Source organism: Paramisgurnus dabryanus, chromosome 14, assembly GCF_030506205.2.
Source record: "Paramisgurnus dabryanus chromosome 14, PD_genome_1.1, whole genome shotgun sequence".
NCBI lineage: Eukaryota > Metazoa > Chordata > Actinopteri > Cypriniformes > Cobitidae > Paramisgurnus > Paramisgurnus dabryanus.
Window position 1 is genome coordinate 31,436,225 of NC_133350.1, and position 18,316 is coordinate 31,454,540.

The 18,316-nt window shown below is 42.1% G+C and overlaps 1 protein-coding gene across 2 annotated transcripts in view; it reads right to left on the reverse strand.

Moving 5' to 3' along the window:
• rargb (retinoic acid receptor, gamma b) overlaps nucleotides 1-10,399 on the reverse strand; it is a 105,199-nt gene extending 94,800 nt beyond the window's left edge. The window contains exon 1 of one of the 2 annotated variants that reach the window (XM_073811762.1): nucleotides 10,129-10,399. The gene's annotated coding sequence lies outside the window, so the exon portion shown is untranslated. The remainder of the gene's footprint in view (nucleotides 1-10,128) is intronic. The other variant, XM_073811761.1, reaches the window with a different exon arrangement.
• Nucleotides 10,400-18,316: the final 7,917 nt, after the last annotated feature.

The following is an 18,316-nucleotide window of genomic DNA, read 5'->3' on the forward strand; positions in this document are numbered from 1 at the left end:
GCTGCGTTCGTGGAGAGTTTCTGTTCTCTCTGTGAGAGCATAACCCTCTTGGATTGCGGAGATGACTGTCGTTTCTACGGGAACGCTGTCCGCGCCTTTGCAGTGCTGACGCCGCCATGGTGCGGCTGTCAAGCGCTCGCAGGGCGCAGCTTCGCGTCACTACGCTGAGTAGGACGGAGGATGCGTCCTCCACCTACCGGCCTTCTCATCCTCAGCCGGTTGAGGCTCCGGTGGAGACTGCAGAGTCGTGTTCTACGATGTCTGCCGAATCCATTGGACCTCCTTCTGGTCCCGTCACTTCTGCAGCATCAGAGGGGTGTCCATTTTTCCTCTGAGGCAGAGTCGTTCCGGAGATGGCGGCCGTGCCCGCGAGCGGCGGAGACGGTAGAGTTGGAAAGGTTAACCCCTCTCCGCCCGAACCGTCCCGCCCACATGATTGGTACTTCGGAGCTGCTCGGGCCTCTCGGTCCTCTCCTCCTGTGCCTTTCTTTCCCGACGGCACGAAGAGCTGACGTGATTTGCGGCCGTCCGGCCGTTCAGCTTCACCCCTCACCTCCCTCACCAACGGAGCCGCTAAGGGCGGGGACCCCTTCAGTGGAGCGGGATGCGTTCCTGGAGGGACCACCCAACCCTTCCCTCCCGTGTTTGTAGACAGTCGTCCGGTTACGGACGCTGCCCATCAGGCATGCCGGAGAGGCGGCTTCGGCCCTGCACGCAATAACGTTGCTGCAGGCTCACAAGGATTTACGAGGGAGCCCGCGACCTTCAGTCGTGCGATGTCCACCACAGTGGTTCAAGATCGCCACCTTTGGCTGTGTCTGGCTGACATGACGGACGCAGACGAGAACAACTTGAATGCTCCTGTCTCACAGACCGGCCTCTTCGGCGAGCCAGGGGAGTCGTACAGCTCCGCTGCGCAGACTGAGGCGATCTCCTAGGTCATGCCCCGGCGGAAGAGAGCTGCCCTTGGTCCACCACGCCGGCTCCTCAGTCTGCCTCTCGCCGTCGGCGTCCTGCGGCGACCACCTCCGTTCCCCTCCTCGGACCCCATTTCGGCAGCGCAGGGGAACCGGTCGTCAGCAGGTCGCCCCGCCCGCTTAGCCGCTTCCCGTGAAATTCGGGAGTTTAAGTGGCCAGTGAAGGGCGACCCGGATTGGCAGAGGATCACTCTTCAGGAGATGGAGCTCCTTCCCCCGATAGAGGGTCGGGTGGAAAATCCTTGGTTTGCATATGTTCCACCGGCTGTTCGGCCGGTACCCACTTAACCACACATAAGAGTGCATTCCTCTTCCCTCTCTAGGTCTCCGGAGGATCGAGAGAGCCGTGAGCGGGTACACACCAGCTCCCCTACCTCTCCTCTATCGCCAGCGGGTGACCTGAGGAGTCCGAGCTCTCCGCTGAGGAGACCGGACCACCAGCACCCTCATCGGAGTCTGCGCTCTCCGTAGAGGAGACCAGACGACCGTTACCCTCAGCGGGCTCAGGTCAGTGTCACACACACATACTGTAGATGTTTATGCTGTCACAGCAGACGCACCGGCAGTCCCACCTGTCTCGCTTCGCTGCCCCACCGCGGGTACTTCGGTAGTGTCGTTATTTCTCCTCGTACGGTGCCTGGTGCTTGGCTTCAGTTCCCAGCCCGTTTCGTTGGGTTTTACGCACGATCCGCCTCGGTTACGAATCCGGCACACCCCAAAATTCGGGCTTTCGTTTCACTGTAGTGAAAGCGTCCGATGCACATGTACTGCGTGCAAAAAACGACATCCTGTTGGCGAAGGATGTTCGAGCCGGTCCCTCTTACCGAGATGATGATGATAGGGTTTTTCCAGCCTTTATCTCATAGTACCCAAAATACGCGGCGGGTTACGATCGATTTGATTTACGCACTGGCTCCAGGAAGGTGTTCTTTTTGGATGATAACGCCGAGGCTCGTATTTCAATATTCAGATCGGTTTGCAGCCTTAGACCTGTAAGACATGTACTTATGTGTCCATCTCCCCTCGCTTTAGACCGTTTTTTCGCTCTGCGTCGTGGGGTGGGCATATTAATACTAAGTACACCATTCGAGCTGTCTCTCTCTCTCTCCGTGTCTCCAGGTGTAGTCACGGCATTAAAATGTCAGAGAGAGAGCGTTGTTCGCATTCTGCTTTTTTCTACGTCGACTTATAATAGCCCGTTCTTGGCAGACGTGCGCGAACACAGAGAGTTAATGCTTCGGCATCTCGCTCGTTTAAGTCTTCAGGTCGACTGGGAAAGAGCAACTTTGCCCCGTGCAGAAGATCCTTTTTCTCAGTATGGAAATAAGACTCGATCGACTAATTGCCGTGTTTAACAAGAGCGCGCAACCAGTCAGTTCTGACTTGCCTCGGTTTAATTCGAGGGAAGTACGCGGTCCCTCTGAAACAATTTCAGAAGCTCCTGGACATATGACAGCATGCTGCGGATGTGACGCCGCCCGAGCTGCTTCATATGAGACCGCTTCAGCATTGGCTTACGATCGAGTCTCGAGGAGAGCGTGGCACACCGACATACACCGTGTAAACATTGCACCTGCGTGTCATTTAAATTTTTCCCTGTGGTAGACCCGGCATTTCCGATAGAAGATATGCCCCTGAGGGGTCTCCTGGCATTCTGTATATTGCAATGCCCTCAGCACGGGATGATCAGCCACGTATGACGGGCTTGCAGTCTCAGGGGTGTGCATAGCACCCCAACTGCCGCGAGCGGTGCGCTGTATATCTGGGACTTGTACGCTCCGCTATGGAGATGCGAGGGAAGGATGTATTAGCCGACACCAATAACATTGCGACTGTTGCGTTATTTACCGTTAAGGCGGTTTTGCGCTCTCGTCACCTGTCGCATCTCGCTCGTCATCTCCTCCTTTGGAGTCAGAAGCATCTGAGGTCCCTTCGTGCCATTTACATCCCGGGTTCGCTCAATACAGCGGCAGACGCGCTTCCCGAGCTGCGCCCCCGGCGAATGGCGACTCCACCTCCAGACGGTCCAGCTAATTTGGAAGAAGTTCGGTTGTGCGTAGATAGATCTGTTTGCGTCGCCGGACGATACCCACTGTCGCCTATTTTATTCACTAACCGAGGGCAGCCTCGGCGTGGATGCGTTGGCACAGCTGGCCGCGGGGGGTGCGTAAATACGCATTCCTTCCAGTGAGCTTTATTGCGCAGACACTGTGCAAAGTCAGGCAGGACGAGGAGAGCCTTTTATTAGTCGCCCCGTACTGGATTGGTTTTCAGAGTTAATGCTCCTAGCGACAGCCCCTCCCTGACGATTTCCCCTGAGGAAAGACTTTCTTTCTCAAGGAAGGGGCACATTATGGCACCCGCGCCCCGACCTGTGGGATTTCCATGTATGGTCGTTGAGCGCGCGCAAGGTTTAGGTGATTTATCGCAAGCGGTATCTAACACCATCGACGCGGTTCGAGCACCGTCCACAAGACGGGCTTACGCGCTTAAAGAAACCTTTTTCGTCACCCGGTGCTCTTCGCAACGCGAGGACCCCAGAGAATGCCCATTAACATTGTGCTTTTATATCTTTAACATAGGTTAGATGGTAGGCTGTCCCTCCGCCATTAAAGTTGATATCGCCGCTATTTCTGCTCATCACTCTCTTATCAACGGCAGATCAGTTGGCCAGCATGATTTAATTATTACATTTTAAGAGGCGCTCGCAGGCTAAACCCCTCGCGCCCTCCCTCTTTCCTCCTGAGACCTGTCCATGGTGCTGAAGCCTTCAGGTCTCCCTTTTGAGCCTTTGCAGTCTACGAGTCTGATGTTTTTATCAATGAAAACTCTGACCCTGATAGCATTGGCCTCCATGAAGAGAGTAGGGGATTTACATGCATTCTCTGTTGACGATTCGTGCTTTTAGTTTGGTCCTGCTGTCTCACTGAGACCCAGACCAGGCTACGTGCCCAAAGTTCCCACCACTCCCTTCAGAGATAAGGTGGTGAACTTGCAAGCGCTGCCCCCGGAGGACGCAGACCCAACCATGGCTTTGTTGTGCCCCGTACGCGCACTGCGACTCTACGTGGATCGCACGCAAAGCCTCAGGACCTCAGACCAGCTCTTTGTTTGTTATGGTGGCCAGCAGAAAGGGAAAGCTGTCACTAAGCAGAGGATGTCTCATTGGATAGTTGATACTATCGCCCTGGCTTATAATCTTCAGGGTATTCCTTGCCCCTTTAATTTGAGAGCGCACTCCACACGGAGTGTTGCCTCATCTTGGGCTTTAGCTCGTGGTTCCTCGCTAACAGACATCTGTAGAGCTGCTGGTTGGGCGACACCTAATACGTTCACTAGATTTTACAGTGTTCGTATCGAGCCTGTATCCTCTCGTGTTCTTTCCTCACCAGGGGGAGCACGGAGAACAGTCTCGCAGGTCGGCTTGCAGCCTCCAACTGATGCTTCATAACTGTGTCAGTATGGAAGGCCTTCAGAACAAAAATGCGTAATGGTTTGAATTGTTCTTCCTCCGCTGCCTTGGCAGCCTTTGTTGCGGAGCATTGGCTGTCAGCCTTTCACTAGCTGTATCCTCGCGAACCTACGTGTCTGGCTCGGGCTCCACATTGTGTCCCACCGGGTTCCTTTGTGAGTATTTTTCCGTGGGGTTAATCCTACCAGCCCACGTTTCCCTTAGCAGAGCACTGCTTTGCTTACACAGCCACGGCTGTCTTTATTCCTCAACTACGGTTGACTTCGCCCACCATTAGCCCTTAAGACGGGTGGTGGCTTCCGCAGCGTTCCTATCCCGCTCAGGTAGGGTGCTTCCCAGTCGCTGGCACTTCTGTGGGGTTAAAGGAACATCTAGTGCCCGGCCTTCTGCCCTAAAACCTATCTCCTCCTCCTTAAGTGGAACCGGAGGGCTTTACGCAGACACTGGAAGAGGTCAGCCCCTAGTGGCGTTTTGGTAGGGATTCCCAATTCGTCGGTCACGACGTGACGTCGTAGTGACCGACTGAAAGGGAACGTCTCGGTTACGGATGTAACCCTCGTTCCCTGAAGGAGGGAACGGAGACGTCACGTCCCGTCGCCACAGGGCTGCTTCCTGCTGTTTATCGACCGGTCACTTTCTCCCGGCTTTCTCAGCGAAAAGAAGCTAATTTCCCTATTTGCACCTGCTGCTTATAAAGGCACCTGGCGGGGCGGCGCCAGCATTATGCAAATATCTCAATGCCAAGTTCATTGGCGTTTTAGTAGTATACGAAGCAGATTGGTCTCTCTAAGCGAGTTCCCAATTCGTCGGTCACGACGTGACGTCTCCGTTCCCTCCTTCAGGGAACGAGGGTTACATCCGTAACCGAGACGTTTCACCTGTAGCCTGGTAAGTAAATAAATGCTTTGCTTTAAACAAATGCATCTGTTTTTAAATGTTTTTAAATGTTACCTTGCAGATTTGTTGTACATTTATTGTACATTGTTAAATTTCAATAAAAATGAAAACCACACATTTTTAACATTATTCTTAAACTGGTGGTATTCTTCCTCCGCTTAGTTTTTCAGTTTACAAAATCCGTCATCTAAATAGGGATTATGAACAGCGCCAGCGCAACTGGCTTTTAAAGGGGATGAGGGATAAGACTCTCATTGGTTTATTGCACATTACGCCCAAAACACACCCATTACTCATTAGGAGAATATGTACAACCCTTTTCGACCGTGCGTTCTGCGCACAAACCATTTTTCCTGTCGTTAAATTAGTAAGTGGCATCGGACATGCCCATTTAGACCGTGCGCCTTGCGCTTTAGACAATGCGCTTAGATTGTTAAAATAGGGCCCTTAATATTTACGGTTGCTGATGAGAACAGAGATTAAGATCGCTGAAACAAGAGATGAATTTGGATCTGGTCCTCGCAATCGTATGAACTTTAAAGATGTGGATTACAGTGAATGAATACAATAAACATCTTTTGTGAATTTATGTTGTGTATTGGTGTAATTATTGCTGCAACGGAGAAACACCTTTTGTGTGTCATGGCAAACAAACTAAATATTACAAAATGGTTAAATGATTACAGAAATGTTATTCATTTTAAGTATTTAAAGCATAGTCTTAATATTGTGTCAATTTATGAAATTAATGTTAATGACTAAACTGTCATAAATAAGTCAGAAAATATGACTAAAAACATGTTATGAACTCTTTCCCCGCCAGCGTTTTAAAAAAAGTTGTCAGCCAGTGGCAGCATTTTTCATGATTTTCACAAAAGTTTAATGCCTTCCAGAAAATGTTCTTCCTTAAATATATAAACAAAAAATATATCAAATGAAAGAACAGACCCACTGCTTTAAAAAAAACACCTGGTGGATAATAGTGGTATTGCGGAAAGCCGGAAATTCTCGTCATTGGCAGGGAAGCGTTTTCTCTTAATTGACGAGTTATCTCATCAATGCCGGCGGAAGAGTTAATATGAGTAAGAAACGCCAATGCCTGCTATTTTAATATTTATGAATAGGAATTACTTACAAATCTGTATGTCTGTAAAACTGTTAATATGTAAATAATTAACGTAGTAATCCTGTAAACACGTTGATATTATACCTTCAGTGTGTATTAAAACTTAAGTAAATGACAACCACACTTTACGTAAAAATACACACGTATTCTCATTTTGATTATCGCTCTGAATCTGATCTCTCAAACCCTCTTCTCTAGATCACAACTCCAATGATAATTCTGAGCGATGTAGTTTCATTACTCTCTTTTCAAAATTGGTGTTTTTAAACATCAATTAAAGCATACAGTAGAACTGCAACTTTTTGAAAATTATGTTTAAATTAGATGAAGTATCTCACTATGTACTTCTCAACATTGTGCAGAGTGGATCAGTGGGTAGCACTGCTGTCTAACAACAAGAATTGAGTCCTGGCTGGGCCAGGTGGCCTTTATGTGTGAAGTTTGCATGTTTTGCATGATATTACAAAAGGCCGGTTCTCAACATGAATTGTATTGTAGCCATAATGATGTCATGACGTTCAAAAGGACAGAAAAACAAACACTCGCTCCTTACATTGAGACATATTAAATTGTTTATATTTGTTATTCATTCTGTAATATTTTTAATATGTGAAAATGTGAACACAGTATGGGCCCTGTTTTTACTTTTTCAAGCTTGACATCTGTTTAGCTTTAACTTGGCAGATTTCTTTAATAAGCTACATGTAAACTCTTGATCAACTGTTGTATGTTTCTTTTTCACTCCCTCACACCATCTTTTTTGTTTTATAATAGAAATTAATTCTGGAACGCCTGTATGAATTGTATATGCACTTTTCATGAATTATACCATCTACAGTCAACTTCAGTATTGTATTACATGTTGTGTTTTCTAATTCAGGTCGTTCATTGTGTATAATGTTGTTGTGCTCTTAGTAGAAACAAAAACAGGCCTGATGTTAACAGTCAGTCTTAACAGACAGTCAGAGAAGATGGGCGGCAGACAGACAGACCACATTTTTTGCCCGAAGGAGCTGTCATTTACAAATATCTAAGAACAATAGATAAAAGAGGGAGGTATTTCTTTCTCTGTCAATCACATTCAAACATAGTGCTTGTACAGAAAGAAGCAGAACATTTAACAGCGTCGATGGTGTGCAACTAGACTAGACAAAAACATCAGCTGTCAGGTGAGACGACACTGACCTTGAGACACTGAGCTGACAAGATTGACTGATGGTGAGCTTAACGCACATGCAAACATACCCTAATTATTGTGCTTATGTACTCAAGTACACGAATATAACCATAATGTTTACAAGCTGTGTCAGTGTGTTTTAATCATAATAAATTACAGACTGTGTTTATTCATAAACATTAGGAAATGTAAGAGCAGTTTAGCTGTAATGATGATGGTTTCAGCTCATGACTTTTCAAGTAAACAATGATATTTTTACATTTAACGCAATGACAGCAGAAATTAATTTGGTTAACTTAAGAAAAGACAATAATTTAAAGTGTATGAAAGCTTGAAATTGGTGATTGTTTTTGCACAGTAATTTAAACATGCAAACAATAAACCATTTTTGTATCTCTATTTGTAATTGTGATGTTTAAACTTTACATTGTTTTAGCACAATAATAATAGTGATGTAGTATTAGTGCAAAAAATATAATAATAATAATTAAAATGTTTAATTTAATTTAATTTATTTAATTTAATTTTCTTTTATCTTTTTATGACAGTTGTGGATAACAATAGCTATAATAACCAGAGTATTCTAAGAAAAACTAATACACAAACTATTTCAACGTGATTTCGCTAATGTATGCCTATATTTATAGCTTAATCAGACTTGATATGCATATACCTGATTCAATATGAACATAAATACAGCAACTGGCTGTGGTCACTGTGGTTTTGTTGAGTTGTTTTTGCACAGGATTAAATATACACATATATCTCAGACAACCTCAGAAACAACACCACCGAACAACAACCAAATATAAAAACACCATGCAGTGTTTGTACTAGATGCTCACTAATGTAACTAATTAGGTTGTCTAGCTAACTAGCTTTTCTCTTCCCCTGCTATTCTTCTTCTTCTTCTTCTTCTTGTTTTATTGGTGGGTGTCGTTTGAGTGATACGTTACAGATATACTGACCGGTTTACCGAAGGATAATGTAGCAAACATCATATACGACCAGAAGGATTTTTCATAGAAAGAATAAAAATACTGGAGAAATACTGGAAATTATTTAAATGGGATGATGGTGTGATAGAATTGCAAAATACGGGAGAATAAAAACCGGAGGGTTGACAGATATGTACATAGTAGAAAAAACAAATACTATGAAAGTCAGTGGGTACCATCAACTGTGTGCTTACCACAATTTATCAAAATATCTTCTTTTGTGGTCAATAACGAAACTCTGAATAACAGGTACATCCTTGTACAAGCACACACTACTGTATAGTTCCTGTAAGGAAGCTTTAGTGATCCTCGTGCAGGTAGACCTTCATCACTCTCAAATTCAAATCAGCTCGTTTTAATGTTCCCATTGCATTTGGATAATGCCCTGCTGTTTAAGGTGTTTACCTGACCTTTACTAATTCACTATAGAGTAAGATATTATCTGTATAAGTAACACATATTTATTAATCAGAAATTATGAGTAACTTCACTGCTGCCCTGACACACTTGCTGCCGTTTCGTTGTAAAAGTGGTCTAACAATGAAAGGAAAACATGTTTTCTTTTAACTACTCAAAATCTGACTTTGCATATGAAAGTGTATCCTGCCTGACTGCTTTCTTGCACATGATGTATGTATGTTTACGTAGGTGTAAAGGTCACAAGAGGAATTAGAGCATGATTACAGCGGCAGTCAAATCACAATATGAAATGAGTTACGACTATGAATAGGTTTTGTCATAAGAAAGACTAGGAACCCTGTGCATTAAGGAAGTATTTGAAGAAAATGAAAGCATGATTTTTAGAACACTTAGATTTTGCTTAGTAAAATATGGTGCAAAAGTCACCTGATTTAATTATTAAACACCTTAAAAACAGCAATACTCCACATTTCAAATATATCTCTCCATTAAAACTTCAACATCTTGTTTAATGTAATGTTTTCTATGTAGCACAAACCACTTTAAGTTCATGTAAACAAAGGTTTGTGTATCGGTAAAGTTCAGAGAACTCCTGACGTTTATCACTTCTGGGCATCATACGAGGCTGTTGATATCATCAATGTCTCAGTGAGAACTTAATGATCTTGATGAAGAGTTTTCTGTTGACGGCCACCAGCTCACTTCACTGAGGCGTCTCATCCAAAACAGTGAGACATAACAACTAATATCCATTAACAAAACTGAGCCAAACATCAAAATACATAACTTTAGCGTATTGCTTTTACTTTCGCATACTGGTTTTGTTTTTAAAGGGAGGTTACAGAAGATTTTAGACTTCTAAGTGCAAATGCAATGGTGTACAGTACGTGAATAGGAATTACCTGTACAGCAATCTATTCATTGTGTTTCCATACACACACATTTGTTCTTGCTCTGACATGTCTCTTTCAAGCACAGCTCTCCATTGCAAAAAAAGCTGAAAAACATCCCCTCTTATATTTCAATGTGATCTGTTAAACATTACGAAGGTTTAGACGTACCTGACGTGATGATTCCAGTGGGCAAACAGAGTTGAACTGAACAGACAATTGAAGCTCAGTTGACTTCAGATGTTTCTTTCTGTCTGAATTAAGCAGCCTGTTGCATTCAGTCGATCTCTCTTTCGCTCACCCCCACACTTACTCTACCTTCTCATTCGCTCTGTCGTTTATGCCCTCCCTCTTTCAATAAGACTTTTTCTGCCATGTATTTTTTTCTAAACCCCCTTTTCTTTTGAATACAGTGAAGTTCTGCCCTATTTTACTTGTTTTTTCAATCCTTCTGTAGTCCTCTCATATACAGCCCCGGTCATGTGACGCAATGAATCAAATGTACAGGGCTTTTTATAGAAGCCACAGAATGCCTGTAGGGATGGAAAAATCAGGGCCAGAAAGCTTAAGTTTCCCTCCGTCTGCCCCCCTCTGCTGGTTCTGTATGCTTTTATACTTCTGCTCCTATTGCATCTCTCCGGCCCTCCTACATCACCTCCCACCTACTTCTAGGTGTCATTTTCTATATCCTCCTATCATTCTCTCTCTCCTCTCTACTTTTCCTTTTTTTGACAGCTTGCTTTCTTTCCATCCTATCTCATGCCATTGTACTTTACGCCTATCGTCTTTCTTTATTCCTTCTTTTCTCTGTCTCCGTATCCATGTTGAAAAAACATTTTTTTCCAAAAATCTTCAATGCCACTTATAGTGTGGTAGAGCAGCAATGACGGTATTACACACGCACGCACACACACACACACACACACACACACACACACACACACACACACACACACACACACACACACACACACACACACACACACACACACACACACACACACACACACAGAAACACACACACATCACTCATCAGACATGCAAACATGCAACCTCTCACACGGTGCTCTGTGGGAATATCCTGATCAATGTATGTTTTTTTATGTGTTTCCAAATGATAAACTCTTTGAGAGCACATGCAGTCCAAATCATGATTGTTCTGAGATCAGATTTTGCACTGCAAAAAAACTTAAATAGGGTTATATTTCCTTGATAAGCAAAGTGGGTTAAGATTTTGAGTCTTGTTTTATTAAATAAATTATTAAATTTAAGAGGTTTATGCTAAAGTAAAAATATCTGGCAGTGTGGCAGGTGGGTAGAGTATTACTATAATACTATAAGTCACATTTTTTTTACAGTTTTTTTCGATTGCTAAACGACAGTGGGCACAACTGGAGTCCCATGTGCAAAACTCTAACTACAGTCTGCACAGCAGCAGTTCATGTGGACCAAACTCTAGTTCGTTTTTCATTGGTTAAACACAGTTTTCAAAACTTTACATACTTATCCCATGACTTTAACCACAACCTGCACAACACTGTGGATTTACAGCACTTTGTTCAAATGCTAACACACTGCTGTCAAAACTGTGAACCACACATTCAAAACAGAATTGATTTCAGCCTTGTGCCTTTCAAACACTGCTGATTGCAATTTCATATAAATATAAATTCCAATTTCATTTATATATTTCATTTATATATAATATTACTTTTTATATAAATATGATAGGTAGAGCTTAGAAAGACAAATTTTGGAAATGGAACAAGGAAGACGGGTTTGTGGAGGGAGAAGGGTGGCAGGTAGTGGTCTGATGCTAGAGAAAGGCAGGATTAGCTCCTCAATTATTTGTTTGAATTACAGTATGTACTTTTAGTTTCTACCTTTTTTCCTCATTACTATAATTCCATAAACTACTACAGACTATTGAAGCAAACTGCAAATTTTCATTTACCTTAAAGAATTGTTCTGGTCAAAAAATTTCAATAAATCATGTGATAAATCAATCAATAAATATATCATTATTTGAAGAAAATATTACTTTGTATGAAGTCACTGAAATTGTTCAAACTGTAAAGATAAAAAGTTAGTAATTTTTTCTGTATTGGTGTTTGATGTTAGTGTTTTTCCTCTCAGTGTGTTGTGAGTGACAGTGTGTGTTATCTCAGTGAGGGTTGTGTTTAGTGTTTGGCTGCACTGAGCTGTTTTGAGTCATGTGTTAAGAGTTGTGCTCAGGTGACTTTTGGTATTGCAGGTTGTAGTTAGAGTTTTGCACATGTAGCTCCATTTGTGCCCACTGACGTTTAGCAATCGAAAAAAACTGTAATAGTTTGTCTGGTCCTGTGACTTTTCAAAATTAATTCATATGAAGCAAGAGAAAGGTATGTTCTATATACTATTGTGTTTGGTGAATAAATGTGTGGCGAGCAGGACAGGCGAGAGCCATGGGTTTCGTATCCAGAGGTGTCAAGTAACGAAGTACAAATACTTCGTTACCTTACTTAAGTAGATATTTTGGGTATCTATACCTTACTGGAGTAATTATTTTTCAGACGACTTTTTACTTCTACTTCTTACATTTTCACGCAATTATCTGTACTTTCTACTCCTCACATTTTAAAAATCGCCTCGTTACTTCTATTAATTTCGGCTTGTTTTCTTTTTTTTACATTCCGGCTTGTCATCGTTAAAAAAACTATCTTAATAAATTGCATCATCCAGATGAATGCGATTGTGGTTGGATGAGAAGTATAAACATACACCATCCCGACTCCCTATTGGTTTGTACGCAATCCCCGGAGCAGTTTGCTCTCGCGATGCTTTGATATCATCCGCCATCTGTTTGTACAGTAACAGAACGAGGCATTCTGTCTTCAAATGGAAAAGTACGAAATAAAACTTGCGCATCACTTTCAGGTCAGTTCACATTCACAAGCCTGTGTAAATGTATAGCTGGCTGCTGACACCAATCTGTGTGATTTAAATAGTGTAACAATACCAATTTATATCAGGTAACTTCAGTTGTTCAACTTAAATGACATTGTGCTGCGTTGCGTTTTGAAGCATGGCAAAGATATCTATGCTAAAGACATCTGTTGTTTTGTATATGCTAATAACTGCCCTAAATTTTAGTTGCATTAACAAAACCTACTTAGCTGATGCTTGAGTGTTAAATCAATCAAACATATAACCATACATACCAACTTTTACTTTTGTTAATACTGCCCTCCAAAGCCTAAGTGCAGTATCTACGCAAACACTGAAACTGAGAAAAATGGCTTTAAAGTTTTTACACTAGCCAGCCAAACATGTTTTAGGTAGATTAGTGGTAATGCATTCATGTAATGCCTTGTTAGGAAGAAATTTTTTATAGATAAAAATCATGACCACCGATGTGACCTTTGACTCCCAAAATGCAGATACTGCACTCTGCCTTTGAAAGACCTTACACAACTAAAACACTATTGCAAAAGCAAAGTGCAGTATCTACGAACTAAATGTGTTCATTCAACTTTTTCTCATGCTTCTTAATACATTTTGATTGTTTTTAATAACTGTAATAGTTTTATTTATGTTTGTGAATGCTAAAAATGCTCCTTTTACCACAAAGAGAGTATTTAACTCACTTTATAAATTTTTATTTATTAAAAAATTACATTAGACGAGGTTTACTTTAAAACAGTAGTTAAAAATTAACATAATTTAAAAAGAGAAGAACATGTTTGTCCCAAAGATATTATTGTTTCAAATGTACTAAAAGTGGTAACTAACAGTATGTACATTTTAGTTAATTTTCATCTCAAAGTAGCACAGTTATGTAAACTTAGATATTTTTAAGATTAGCTTTAGAAGTACTAAACTAAATGTTTTAATATTAAGTAGCCTACAAAATTAGTTCGTGGAGAAAGAGCACTTATTATGAAAGTGTACTTTTTCACATAGTGTGCTTTCTGCTGGCCCGGCTGCGCTCGTCAGTTTGACTGGGCTCCGCTATCTTTGCCTAACAATAAAACTTTACCAGCCTCTTATCAAACTTTTGATGGAGTAACCCCTGTCAATACAATTTGATTAGCTTCCTAAAAAGTGGAGAGATGTTCGAATCAACAAACACCAATGCGCTTGAATCGGATTATATCATTATTGTCGGAGGATATTGCCTTCAATGGACGAGCACAGGTAGGTCAAAACTTGCTAGCAGCTGGCTAGTCAATGTTAACTACTTATAAAGCTGTAATTTGCCTTAGCATGAGTTATTATTTAGCTATCTTCCATACCAGTATTTGTTTTTTTGCGTTTTAACGCGAGTTCAACCATCATTTGGCCGCGGGATTGTGCCATGGTTTGTTGTTTCTGTGTGTTACGGTCGGGGGAAACCGCAGTATCTGCGGTATCAAAGCCGGAAAAACAAAGCCAGAACGCAGTAACATCACTTACTGCGGTTTGCCTTGGTATTAGCATGGATTTTGTAGTTACTGCAATTTTGACACCCTCATTTCTCTGAAACGGGACAAAATTGAACCAGGAGACTTTGTCACAAGACAGAACAGATGTCATAAAGCTCATTTCAAGCCTTAACTCAATTTCGACCAAGTGTGTAGTTACTGCGCTTTCGCTTTGGACGGCAGAATAGACCAGCTGTTTCCTTAAACCTGACTTTTAATTTATTTACAAGAAAGACATTTAGTAATTCACCAAAATTGCTTGGATTTATACTGACTAAAGTAAAGTATACTAAAGTCCATTAGCTACACAAGTACAGATGCAGAAATATAGGCTATAATATATAATTGCATATTTGTAGTTTGTGTTGCTGTCAAAATACAATTATAAATTAAAACTGCAAGCAGTGATGGAAGGGCCCTCGCACGCATGTGTATCGCCACTCTATGGCCTTAGTAAAGCAATGAACCAGGGGGATTGAAATTTCAGTGGGTAAATATAGTTGGATATTCAAAGGAACTTTGAAGTGCCACACCTCCTTTGTGCAGCAGGTGGCGCTATGACTGTATGTGAATAATTCCATGTTGATGTGTTCAGGCCAGGGCACTTATCAAACATGTGAAACGTGGGTCAGATTAGACATTGTAAGGCTAAGTTATAATAACTTCCTGTTTTATGGCGAAAAGACGAAATTTGGCAGGCTGCCATGGACACACCCTCCAACGAAATGGCAAGATCTCCGCAATTTAGCATCGCAAAGGCCTTTAGATGACACAGACCAAATATGGTTTTAATCTAATGAAATCTGTAAGAGGAGTTTGTTAAAGTACGAAGCCCAGAAATGACAAAATTTGCACTCAAGTTTCAAATAAAATTCAAAATGGCTGACTTCCTGTCGTGTTTAGAGCTTTGCTCCAATATACTTTTTTGTAGGTCTTGGGGTGATACATGATCCTACCACATTTCGTATCTGTACGTTTAACCTAGTGGGGGGGGGCTTCTCTTTTGAATTTTGGTATGTGGCGCTACTGAGCCATTTTTACAGCCCCAGGTCTGAACCCTATATCAAATGAAAAATGTAACCACATTTGACACGTGTGCAATGTTTAATGACTTCTTGAGCTTGTTTAGGCTGTCAAAAATGTGATTAATTTAGCCATAATTTGCCAAGAAAGCCGAAAAGTCAAGGTCGTCGCTATTTATCGTTACAAAAAGTCTTGAGATTAGACTGATGAAATATGATGTTGATATGGTTAAATCTCTAAGAGCAGTAAGTTACAGCATAAAACATAGTATTTCCTGTTGCCTCTAGGTGGCGCTATAACTGTCACTGAATTATACCATGTTGATGTGTTCAGGACGGGACCCTTATCAAACGTGTGAAGTCAGGGGCAGATCGGACAATTTATGACTGAATTACAACAGTTTCCTGTTTCATGGAGAAACATCACTCTTTGCCAGGCCGCCACGGACACGCCCTTTAACGAAAAGTCAAGATCTTCTCAATTTATCATGCCAGAGGGCTTAAGATCAGTCTCACCTGATATGATAATGATTTGATTAAATCTCTGAGAAAAGTAAATCACAGCTTAAAAAAGGCATTTCCTGCTACCTCTAGGTGGCGCTAGGACTGAAGCTGAATATTGGCATTGAAATGTGTTCAGGCCAAGACTCTTATCAAACATGTGAAGTGTGGGGCAGATTGGACATTGTATGCTTTAGTTATAACAACTTCCTGTTTCATGGCGAAAACGCTGAATTTTGTCAGGTCGCCACGGACACACCTTCCAACGAAAAGTCAAAAGCTCCACAATTTAACATCGCAAAGGCCTTTAGATAAGATTGACCAAATATGATGACGATCTGACAAAATCTCTAGGAGGAGTTCGTTAAAGTACGAAGCCTGGAAATGACAAAATTTGCAGAGAAATCACAGCAAAAATTCAAAATGGCCGACTTCCTGTGGGGTTTAGAGCTTCGCTCCACAAGACTTTTTTGTAGGTCTTGGGGTGATAGATGACCCTACCAAATTTCGTATCTGTAGGTTTTTCGTAGCGGCGGGGCTGTTCTCTTGAAATTTTGCAGGTGGCGCTATCGAGCCATTTTTAGACGCCCACTTCTGGCGCCTATGCCACATGTACATTTTTGCCACTTCTGACGTGTGTGCAACGTTTTATGACTTTTTGAGCTTGTTTAGCCTGTCAAAATGCGATTCAATTAGCGATACTTTGCCAGGCCGCCACGGACACGCCCTTTAATGAAAAGTCAAGGTCGTTGCTTTTTATCATCACACAAGGTCTTGAGATTACACTGGTGAAATATGATGTTGATATGGTTAAATACCTAAGACCAGTAAGTCACAGCGTCAAACATGGTATTTCCTGCTGCCTCTAGGTGGCGTTATGATTGTTACTGAATTATGCCATGTTGATGTGTTCAGGCCTGGACCCTTATCAAACGTGTGAAGTCAGGAGCAGATCGGACAATGTATGCCTGAATTACATCAGCTTCCTGTTTCATGGCGAAACATTACACTTTGCCAGGCCGCCACGGACACGCCCTCCAATGAAAAGTCAAAAGCTCCGCAATTTAGCATCGCAAAGGCCTTTAGATGATACTGACCAAATATGATGATGATCGGATTAAATCTCTAGGAGGAGTTCGTTAAAGTACGACGCTTGGAAATGTCAAAAAATGACAGAGAAAATTCAAAATGGCTGACTTCCTGTGGGGTTTAGAGCTTAGCTCCAAGAGACTTTTTTGTAGGTCTTGGAGTAATAGATGATCCTACCAAATTTCGTATCTGTAAGTTTTTCGTAGTGGGGGGGCTGTTCTCTTGAAATTTTGCAGGTGGCGCTATCGAGCCATTTTTACACGCCCACTTCTGACGCCTATACTACATGTAAATTTTCGCCACTTCTGACGCGTGTGCAAATTTTCATGAGTTTTCGGGTATGTTTAGGCCCTCAAAAATGCGATCCATTTCGGAGAAGAAGAAGAAGAAGAAGAAGAAATATAGCTGCAAGCAGCAATGGCGGGCCCTCGCACGTTTTTTTACCGCTACACGGTGCGTCCGAGAAAACGATGCACGGTGGGCACGTGCATCAAGTGGGTAAATATCAGTGGGCTATTTAATGTTGTTACTGAGCCATTTGGGGACTGTAGGTAAAAGAAACCCCACATTTTAGACAAACGGGGGCACTAGTGAGCCACTTAAGAGACACACCTATGTCTGACCTGTTTGTGCACACTTAACAGCCGACAACTTTGATGTGTGTGCCGACTTTTAGGTTAATCTAAGCACGCCAAGAGTCCTAAATATGCCTGAAATAAATGTAAAGTTTGGGGCGTTGCCATGGGAACAGCGTTCGAGATATCAAAAATCCCTTCGCAATTTATCATCTACAATGTCTCGGCATCATGTTGACCACTTCTGGTGTCAATCTCATGAATATTCTAGAAGGAGTATTTAAAAGAACATCAGCGTCAACTTAAAGGCTTAAATAAGCCTTTAAAATGAAAGTAAAGTTTGACGCGTTGCCATGGGAACAGCGTTTGAGATATCAAAAATCCCTTCGCAATTTATCATCTACAATGTCTCGGCATCATGTTGACCACTTCTGGTGTCAATCTCATGAATATTCTAGAAGGAGTATTTAAAAGAACATCAGCGTCAACTTAAAGGCTTAAAAAAGCCTTTAAAATGAAAGTAAAATTTGACACGTTGCCATAGAAACAACGTTTGAGATATCAAAAATCCCTTCGCAATTTATCATCTACAATGTCTCGGCATCATGTTGACCACTTTTGGTGTCAATCGCATGAAAATCCTAGAAGGAGTATTTAAAAGAACATCGCATGGAACTGTAAGGCTTAAATATGCCTTTAAAATGAAAGTAAAGTTTGACGTGTTGCCATG